Raw genomic sequence first — 11,116 nt, forward strand, 5'->3', positions numbered from 1 at the left:
CAGTGAAAAATAATTTCAGACTAAATTCGTAAGAAAGAAAGCCAATATATTTAAATAGCAAGAAAAGGTCTAGAGTGTGTGTGTGTGAGTGGTGGTGTGTGTGTGTGGGGGGGGGGGGAATAACATACTTTTCCCCAAAATCCAAAAAAAAAAAAAAAAGTCTTACAGCTACCTCCAAGAGTTTGGAGCAGAGTCTCAGAAGCCAAAGGGCTTGAAATGAGAGGATGGATTTCAGATAAAGACTAGGCGCGGTACATCCCACCAGAGCCCGAAGGAGATCCCTAGAATCAAAGACAGCATCCAGGGACCCTGCTACTGTACCGATTCCTAGTACATCAAAGCCATCACTTAGGCGGGTGCATGATACCTCCAAAAAGCAAGCAAACAAACGCAGGAAGAACAGGAGTCTCTCTCTCTCTCTCTCCCTCCCTCTTTCTTTCCCTTTTTACTCTCCCCCCACTGCTACTGCAATAGATTTTTTTAAATGACAAGTATGCATTCATGCAAGTTCTAAATATAAACTAGTACTATTGAAATTACAATGTCTGGAATAAAATAAAATGTAATTTGCACTTTAAATGATCTGCAAACAAATGTAAAAACATTTATGTTTTTGAAGGCGTTATTCATGAACCCTGTAACATCAGGTAGAGAACGCACACTAAAACTTATTTTTTTGTAGAAAAATTTTTTTGTCCCAGCCTTGCTGCATTATTTATTTTAGAAGGAATTGGAGGATTAATCGGGAAATCTGTTTGATTAGAAGGGAATTCTTCATTTTGAGAGATTTCCCAATGCTCTTAAGACCGTACAGCTTCTTAGTCAAGACTAGGAGGAGAAAACCGGTTTAGGATTTTGCAGGGTTACCTCATCTAATCCTTCTGAATTCACTCTGGGAATAATGCTGTTTTATTTAGAAAAAAAAAATACATTTAGAGAAATCGGGGGTTTCCTCTCTATGAGCCAAATCTGGATTGCCATTCAAACTTTTCCTGGCTGCTTTCCATGCGGGACAGTAGATCAATAAAGCCAAGTCCAGCCTGGCTTGCTACAGGTTTCACCAGTCAGTGCTTGCAAAACCTTTGTCATTTTCTAAAAATAAAAAAGCTAAAAGTTATTGTAGAAGAAGGGGCTTTTTTTTGTCCTCTGCACAATGTGTCTTTTGTGAGGTTAATGCCATTCTGGGCTCTCGATAGCCCTGGACAATGGGAACTCTCCAGGAGTCTGCAAAGACTCTGGCTTTCTTCTTGCTTGATTTTTTTTCTAAAGGGAAGGATGAAACATTCCTACAGTCCAAACACAACTTCTACTTTGATTAAATAAATATTTATCTTTATTGTAGCCATTGTATATTTTTACCTTCAGTTTGTCCAGTTTCTGATTATTATTTTAAATTTTTCATTGGCAACAGTTAATCTTTTTTTTTTTTTCCCTTTCAGTCCAAAGTGCAGGTCAGTGTAAAATGTAGCTGACTGAAGGAAGACTGGTAAATTCTGAATTTTTCCATTATACATCAGGTAAGGAAAATTGTTCAGACCCTCAGGAGTATATTTGCTTCCTCTTTATCTGTCTTCACAACTCTTCATAAATCTGTTTATTTTTTTAGGGTGTATCAGAATTCAATTTCTCCTTGTAAATGTTGAAATCTCACTTAAATGCTATGTATTTGTGTTGTTTTTTTTTTTATGTCAGTGTACTAGAAGCGAACTTGTAGCTTGTTTCTTATACAACACTGCATGGAGGAAACCAGTCTCTCCAGTGGCACAAACGATTTGAGGGAAATTCCAGATATAAATGTATTTTGTGTTGCAGTATAGGAAAATGTCAGCTTAATCTGGTAAATACTTATGCTAATTTCACTGAGTGAATTCGTTATAAGGAGGAGAGGTACCAAGCTCGTATCACTGAATAATGCTTAGGCGATAATCCAGCATCTATATGGATTACTTTATGTACAGAATGAAATAAGGAACCAAGAAATTCAGAATCTAAATCCTTCATTTAGCTGGCAAGGGGACAGAACATTTTAGATCAATCTGTTTTTAAACAATTTACAGGAGGAAGGGAAAGTGGAAAGTAGGCTAAATACTGCATTGATGTGTATATTTTCCTGCCTCTCGCTCAAGTGTATGGTTGTATATATAAACAAAAAGATATCTGCATAAATGAGTACATAAATATACATTTGAATGACTTCAGATGTCTGTGCATCTCTGTGTGTGCATAAGTACATGTGCACACAGATATACAAGGTGTACACAAATGCAGGTAGTGGACAGGGGTGTGCTTTTGGGCTGGGGGTGTTCCATTTCCAGATCTGTCTGAAGCTCCTTTTCTTGCAACTATAATATAGAAATGTCGGTTTAATGCTGAAGATGTGGATGATAAATTTGATTAAGAATCTGCTCCCCTGCAATTTTCAGAGTCTGGGGTTGCAATGTGAGCAGCTGTTATTTGGTCACATTGGGCTCAAAGATGCGATGGGCCAGTCTTTTTTAAGGGGGAAGGGAGGGAAGGGGATCTTAGGAGATTTCACTCCCAAAGAGCCTAGCTCTGGGCCCTGGGTTCTCTGCTGCTGGGGAACTAGGGACACAAAAACAAAAAAGGGAGGAGGAAGAAAAAAAGAAAACCTCATGTGGAGGCATGGGAGGTTGAAAGGACGCTTCTCCGTACAACTCCAGAGCTAGATCTAAGAGAAGGGTTGCAGGGTGAAGAATGTGCGGTCCCTTTTTGAATGTGTATTGTTATTCTAAGTCTATTGTATGTACGTGTTACTGTCCTTTCATTTGCCACGACAACATATGGATTCCATAAATGCAGACATGCCGAAGTGCATCTGTCTGGGTAGTTAACACGATCCAAACATCCCTCTTCGTTCCGCTAACTCCGGCTCTTCCTCCAGCTCTCAGGCAGCGCTCCGGGCCGACCGGCCCGTGCCCCAGCCTTACAACGCCCCGCAGTCTTGCCCTTTTGTGGTCTCCTGGTGGGATCCAAGGTGCCGCGCGGAGGAGGCGGGCTACTCGGCAGTGCCGGGGTCAGAGGCGCCGCTGCCGCCGGCCCCTGAGCGCGTGGGGAGGAAAGGGTTAAGCTGCCCGAGCCTCGGGAAGGGGCTGCGCTCATTCCGGAGCGAGGTGCAGCCACCAGCAGCTGTGATTTAGGGGTCAAGTCCGAGATCACCTTTCTCCTGCCTCTGGAAATGGCAGAAGATGAGGTAGGGAGGGAGAGACAGGAGAGAGAGACAGCCTGGAGCGGCACTTGGCGCTCCAGCCATCCGTTCCCTCCCCCCCACCCTGCAGCCTACCTCCTGACCCCTAGACAAATCGAACGGTTCCCCCTTTCTCCTAAGGGTGCAGGGCGAGATGCCTCTGAGCATCTAGAACGGCTCCACCCGCAAGTCTGTCCTGCGGTTAAAACCACTGTGCCCTGAACCTCAACCACCGATGAGAAAGTTTGCCCTTAATGCACCAGACAGTGAGCAGCTAGATATGGGGAGCAAGTGCTCTCCGTTTATAAAAAATAAGGTGTAGGGGTGCCCTTGGCAGAATGGGGGACTTTGGATGTTGGCACCAGCGCCTCAGACTCGGGTTGCGCTCCTCACAGTGGAGGACAGATGTACACAGTGATGTCCATTACTTGCAGCTTCTTGCTTTGTGCTCACATTCTTGGTCAAAGCTTCCCCCCACCCAAACTCAGGCAGCCTGGAGAATACTTTTGTGAAAATATTTGTCATGCCTGAAAGATAACCAAAACCCCATTCAGATTTGTTTCTGAGGCATTTCACTGGAAAAGAGCAAAGCGACTGGAGTCCCCTTTTGTTTTGGCGCCCTGCAGGTGCGCCAAGGGGTGGGTCTCAGCGCCCAGGTGGTGTCTGGGGACTTTAGGAGGACACATATGGAGCCCAGAGAAGGACCTCCGACTGAGAAAGAGTTTCCCAAATCCACCCTGGCCAGGCTGGACTTCAGGACAACGACTGCTCTTTTGGAAAGTTACTCCAGGAAAAGGAGTTTCTGGTGGGAAAAGAACTGGCTTGAAATGACAGGCAGGGGAACTAGATCCCTGGGGAACAGAAGGCAGGTGTGTGTGGCAGGCGGGGAGCGGTGCGTGGAGAGTAGCTAGGGAGGGAAGGAAGCTAGGAGGTCCATATACAAGGGCGCGGCCGGGGAGGCTCCGAGACTCGTTCCCCAGACACTCTCTCCAGCTGCCAGAGCAGAGCAAGGACGAATCACCCCGATTTCAGCTTCTGCTTCCAGGGCCAAGAGCGCGGACCAGCTGGTCCAGAAGGCAGCTGAGGGATGTCTTCAGAGCCCCACCGCCCCTTACCCCGCCAGAGCCTCCAAACCGCGGAAATCAAACCAAATTGGCCGCTAGAATCTAGAGAGGTTTCATCCCTGGGGCAAGGGGGAGGGAACAGACTTTTTTTTTTTCCTTTTGAACTCCCGATTCAAAAGAGACCACAACCTACTCTGGAGTGCCATCCCTAGTACATGGATTGTGGGTATATTTCATTCTTTCATTCTTTTTTCCCTATTTCTCAGAAGTAAAAACCTTTAAAGAATTAGCCCCAAACTTGGAGCACCCGGGTCCTTGAAAGGGTTCCAAGTGATAAAGCCTGCCCTTCATTTCCAATCCATGGCACATTGTAGAAATACAGGGCAACCAGACAGTTCCAGGGTTTGAGCCGGATTCCTAGTTTCCCCTGCACCGTTGCAATGGAAATCTGAAATCCAACCTTGGGGCAGGAGGCGCCTGGGAGCTGGTGGCTCTCCTAGGTTTTGCACCGCCCACACCGCCGGCAAGCTCTGACTCCCCTTTTGGTGACCTGGTGCCAGAAGTTTGCAGTACATCTAAAGCCTGGGGCGGGTGAAGCAGAGAGAGAAAACTAACCTCTTAACGCAACAAAGTGAACAACTTGAGGACAAGAGACCCTCGGTCAGGCTATATTCGCTTTGGGGAATTCCAAGAGCATAATTTGGGCGGGGGGATGATGACCAAGGCTTCTGATTGCCAGCTGGAGGCAGGAAAAAGGAATCATTGAGAGGAATGTGAGGAGGGCTGGGGAGTAAGGCGGTGAGTGGGTAACAGACCTGGCGCCTTTCCCCCCAGAGCCCTTTAGGACCGGTGTGGGGAGTCGGTGCCCATGGTAGCACGTGCATTGTTGACACGCAGACACGCAGGCGTGCGCTAATGGAGGGATGCGCGGCTGAGCAATCCCCGATGCCTGCATTTGCAGGCATGGCTTGTTTAATAGCCTGGGAATTGAGTGCCTGATATCCAACCCCCCCCTTTTTCTTTTGCTGAGAAATGTAAAAGGGACCTATACTGTGTACGTATTCTGAAGAAACATGTGCATTTTTTTTTTTTTTACAAATACCTAGCGCCATAATTTTTCTGATTTAAGGGGCGAGGGGAATCTTTGAAGTGAAGGAAATCAGTGGGGGACGAACCATCTTTTCCTGATTTTTTTGTGCCTCTCCTCAAAGCCAGTAATGAGATTTAAAATGAGAGATTCCTAGTCCTCATCCTCCCTCCCGTTCCATTTCACTCTCTTTGCCCCAGAAAACATCTGTGGCAACCAACTGCACGTCTAAGGGGACGGTTTAAAGAGAAACAAGGTTTGGGGCGCGCATCAACTTTCCATTTCTTTTTCAAATGAAGCTGGAAAAAAATTCAAAGGACAGTTTAAGCACCAAACGACATCGAACAGATATTTTTCCAAAGCAAAAATTTTCCAATTCGTTTGTTTCCTATTCTTAGAAATAGAGAAAAAAAGGCAAACCTAATCTTCCTGCACGAGGAGAATGGCACGAAATTTGGAGCCAGCGCTCGCTCGGTTAAGGCTGGCGGGCGAAGAACCCAGCGCGGCCCCACGGGTTTGGAAGAGTCCAGTGCACGCCAGGCCGGGGGGTGGGGGGCTCCGGCTAGCTAGACTTTGCACGCACGTTCTGCGTACCCCGCGCCTCTTGCCGGGGCAGCGGGCAGGGCAGTGGTTCCCTGCGGACGCAGCCACCTCCCTGTTTAATTCCAGGGCCCAGCGGGGCAGCAGGGACATTCGACGCCACCTTCCTCTCGCTCTGGCATGGGACGCACGCTTTTCGAGGCTGCTCTCCTCTGCTCCGGGCTCAGTATAGACAGCGCTTTTCCCTACTCCCCATGAACCACAAACCTCGCGGATCCCGACAGTTTCCCGAGACACTGACCATACAGTTGACTGAGCCAGGACTCGCGACCCTCAGCCTGGCACACCCGGCCCCATTTCGGGGAAGCTTTATTCTCCTGCCGGCTCTGAGCTCCCGAGAGGAAGCGCGGGGCGCTCAGGCCCCTGGAGAGGCCAGCTGGGGAACTTACAGCGGCGCAGAACCGCTGTCCCAGGCTGGGCAACCCTCACAGGTGTGCGTAACACACTGCGGCTGGCTCTGCGGGGAAATGAATCCTCATGGTACAACTGGAGCATCCCATTGCGACCCTGCGGGACGCCTCCATAAAACCAGCAGGCCGGGTGCTGGCCCCTGCAGCCACCTCAGAAGGAAAGAGGACAACAGCGGGCGCACCTCTTGGGCACACACGACCTAAGATGCCCAGGCCCAGCGTCAGTTCCCTTGACCTCCCATTCCCCATGCCGGCGCTCATGGTGGCACCCCCTCTCCACCGCCCTGGCAAGGCTGCCCAGCTCCTTCAGGACACAGGTGCCCCAAGCCCATCCTGTCGGGGCACCAAGGTGGGGGCAGTTGAGGGGCTCTGCATCCAGGAGGGCAAGGGGTGGAGTTCCCACACAACACTCCCAGTGGAGGCTTGGGGGACCAGATGGTGGTTCTACACCCCACAGTCCCAAGGGTCTGGGAGCCAGGGACCCCTTGGGAGACACTCAGGCCTGCAGAAACTTGGCTGGCCGAGGGGGTGGAACTGGATGCTTAGGGTTTGCCGGGGGTCCACTCAAAGAGTGCCCTGTCTGCGTTTTGGGTCCTGCGGGTCCCCCTCCCTTTCGTTTTTGTCTGGGAAGAAAAAGCAAAGCGGGTGGATTTGCGCCGACCCCTCTTCCCCTAGTCTGGGAATGCTGCGGCAGGAAGAATTGCTCATAACGACACTTAAGCCTCGACACTTGAATGCTAAAGGTTAAACTTACAGTCTTCAGGGAAGGGCTTCCTGCCAGCTGGAACAGTGGTGTGGCCGCCACAGGCTCTCCTCCACCCACCCTGCCCCCTACTCCAGGTACAGCCAGAGTCACTAACGGTTTCGGGCTTTCTTGCACCTCAGGAGAGGCAGCCCTGGGTGCTAACTCTTCCCATCTCTCCCCCACCTCGGGGGGGCCTTGTTCCTGGTCTCCTGGTCATCTTGTCATGGTTGTTTATACCTCAGTTTGCCCTCAGCAGCAGGCGGGACTTGCTGGTTCCAGCTCGTTCACACAGGTGGGTACTTGTCCCTCTTCCCTTTGCTGGGGTACTTAGTGGCCCCTACAACAAAGCCAGAGCTAACACGCTGAATGCAGTGCCCAGAATGGGAGGGAGCTGCAGGGAGACCTTGATTATAATGGGCGGTCGGGGGGAGGGGGTTGATCTTTCAGGCTGCGAAGATTTCCCAAAAGCAACATCCACAGGGGCACAGAGACCCTATGCTGGTGTATCCAGGGACCCTATGCGGGTGTGCTGAGAGGTTGGGACCAAGAGCAGAGCATTTCTTAGCTTTTCCCCTGATCCCACCCCCCCACCCCCACCCCATGGGAGCCTGAAACAGGGCCTTCCCTGGGAGAGGGACAGAGGGATGGCAGAGTGAAGAGGTTGGAGCTCTTAGGAACTCCTTAGGAACCTGGTAAGCTGGCCCTCTTCTCTTCCCATCCCTCCCCTCCACTCCCTCCCTGAAGGCCTGCACTTATTGAGCACCTACTGTGTGTGAGTCCCCTGGCAGATACTTTGTACGTTGTTGGATTCCACTCTCCCAGTAGCCTTAGGAAATGGGTATTATTAGTCCCATTTTATGGATGAGAAATGAGACTCAGAGATTAAGATCACATAGCTATTCAAGGCTCAGCCTGAATGTGAACTCAGCTCCATCTGGCTTTAAAGCTACTTCTACTATACCATCAGCCTCTTGTTAAGATAGAAGGATCAGGGACCCAAGGGAAAATAAAAACGGGATGCTGTGCTGTGGGCTGAGGGAAGGGAAAGGAAGACACTCTGGGATGGGTTCTCTGGTTTTGCTATGGAGTCCCAACTGGATCCAAGGCTGACAGACAGGTACTGAAGGCCACGGAAGACACTGTCTCAGGGCCCAAAGGCAGGAGTGATAATGAGACAGGACAGCATGAACAAGCCCCCCCCCCGCCCCCAGATGAAGGCCACATCCTGGGGCCCCGGGACTGCTGCCCAATGTGCTGCTGGATCGGCTGGCCTGCACTGGCCATGCCAGGGGAAGCTCCCACCAGCCTTTTTTTTTTTCTTGGTAAATTTTCTTACTGTGTCTGAAGCTCAAACAAATTTGTGACTTCTGTGAGTCAGTAGGTTAACAGGAAGGAATGATCAGATGACCAGTTACTCATGAGCGAATATGAGGAAATCCCAAGACCAGGAAGAAAACTGGGCAGTGACATCCAAATGGCAGCTTTGGAGGGTCTCCCGGTCCCTCCAGGTGGGGTGGGGTGGGGTGGGGGAGCACAAGGGAGGATCCGTGCCTCAGCTGGCCTGCAGCCCCCTCAGAAGAGGAGTGCCTGCTTTGTGGACACAGGTTTGCTGTGGGAGTGAGTCTTCCCTAACTGTGGCCACCAGGCGCTAAAACATTCCTTCTAGGGGCTCTGCAGCAAGGGGATGCAGTGGGCAGGTCAATAGCGACAGCTGACATCTCCTCGCTGTCTTTCTTTGGGTTGATCTGGGCTGAAACTGCACAAGAGTGAGTGTGTGTAACTGGGCAGCAAACTGGCCAGGCCCCATGGAGGGGCTGCTGAAAGCCTTGTTAAGAAGTCCTCTTGACCAAGCAATCCAATTACATAATGCTGCAAAAATAACTCTGGACTGGGAGTCTTGTCAGAGTGACGTATTTTGCTAATGGACAGGGGTATCAAATATCTTTCAACCCAAGGGCCAAAAGTAGACTTGTGGCACTGATGGACCCCTCCCCTAGACACACAACGAATGGGGGGAAGTGGAAGGCAGGGAGGAGGCAGAAGCAGCAAGGAGGCACATTTGTTTCTTCCTTCCTTTTTCCAGGTGCAACTAAACCCAACTGCTCACCTCGGCTCCATTCTATCCAAGTCAAGGCATCAGTCACATAGCCTCAGATTTGTCTCACAGTGGTCCCTGCTCTGAAAGAATCAAGGAAGACTGAGGGGGAAGGAATGATGGGGGAGAGAGGAAGGAATGAGTAGAAAAAAAGTAAGAGTATTGCTTTGTTTGTTGATGGAACAGGGTGAGGATGAATTATGTTACTATTTCTATGTCCACTAGGCTAGGCCTTCTCCTTCTGTGACCAACTGATAGTCCCACTTTGCCCAAGACTGTCCTAGATTTAAAACTGCATCCTAGGAACACCCTCCACCCTGGAGAACTCAGATAGTTGGCCACCCTCCCTCTCACAGGCTTTGGCTAAATTTCCACAAGGACATAGGAAATTATGACCAAAATAAGGTAGTTCCTTTCACTTCAAAATTATTCAAAGAATGACCCAAATAAGCTATTCCAACATAGATGCAAAGGCCCTATCTCCAGGAATTTGAAGAAAGCCAAGAAATTCTCCCCAACCCAGCCCCACTGTGGATTCTAGAGATTTCCAGGTGGGAAAATTACCTGTTTCACCCACTTCACTTTTCAGATAAAGTTTCCAGATATGCCTTTGCCACTCTTAAGATGCTCTGCCCTGCTTTGGTCAGGAAGCAGTGTTTTGAAGGGGAAAGAACTCTGAAAGTCACAGGAACTTGTCTTTTTTTTCACCTGATCTCTCTCATGGGGTCTCTATTACTCTGGTGGCACCACGGTCACATACTGAGCTGTATCAAACTCCTTTAATATATTCACCTTGAGTCTGTTAGCATTTTCTTTTTTTCTAATCTTGATAACCACAGCATCTGATCCTTTCATTCTAAACTGCAGCCTTCCAATCCATCCTTAATCTAGACGCATCTGACCCTCTTCCAAAGGAGACAAATGAGGATAAGCAATCCAGCCCCCCACAAGACACAGCATCAGAGCTTAAGTTTACATTCATCCCCACCTCCATTCTTTTTTAAAATCAAAATGTCTCTTTAACTCCTCGAGCTAATTATAAAAGCAAATAGCTTTCCCTCCCTGAGTCATATTCCTTGGCTTGTAAAAAGGCAATTCCACTCAGAGACCACCTTGTCACAAACATGAAAAAACCCGGCTCGTTCAGGACTTCTCAGAGAGGAAAGGGTGAAGTGGCAGCGCCCTGCCCCCCCCCCCAAGCAGGCTCGGCCTTTATGGAGTCTATTTCCAGTCTGTTTACCTGGCAAGGATCACGTGACCAGTCCAGAAGGAAATGCTGACATCATTGTCTCTCTCACACATGTGCAGCCTCCCTCCCTCCCTCCCTCCCAGCTCGCCCCGCATTCCGACATCCATCCTCCGGCCTCTCTCCACCACCCAGCCTCCTCCCCCACCACTCACGCCTGCTCCCACTTATTTCTCTGTCTTCCTTGTGTCACACTTTCCTTTGTTTTCTTTTTCCTTGTAGGCTGTCTCCTAGACTGTCTTAGACACACACACACAGACACACACACACACACACACACACACACTTCTGGGTGCCCTTTTGCTTTCCCTTCTTCAACAAGCCTTTATCCCCCTTTCATTCTCTCACAGATCTGTGGCTACTGAGTCTTCACTCTGGTTTAAAAATACACTTCCTCTTTCTCTATAGGTTGGACATTTCTTCAAAAAAAAGAAAAAAAGAAAAGTCAGAAAGGCCCAGAAAAGCTTCCAGACCAAAGGTGGAGGAGGGCAGAGCAAGGCAGCTCCATCCAGCCGCTCAATTTCCTGCTCCAGTGGGCTTGGAGATTTAGGTGCAGGGAGTTTGGTCAGACAGGACTTATTTATTTATTTCTTCTCCATCTTTCCCCTCTGGTGTTTCGACCGCTGCTGCAGGCAGGGGCGCCCTTCCCGCCCCACAGCCAGAC

This window comes from Oryx dammah, unplaced genomic scaffold, assembly GCF_014754425.2.
Source record: "Oryx dammah isolate SB20612 unplaced genomic scaffold, SCBI_Odam_1.1 HiC_scaffold_13, whole genome shotgun sequence".
Lineage (NCBI taxonomy): Eukaryota > Metazoa > Chordata > Mammalia > Artiodactyla > Bovidae > Oryx > Oryx dammah.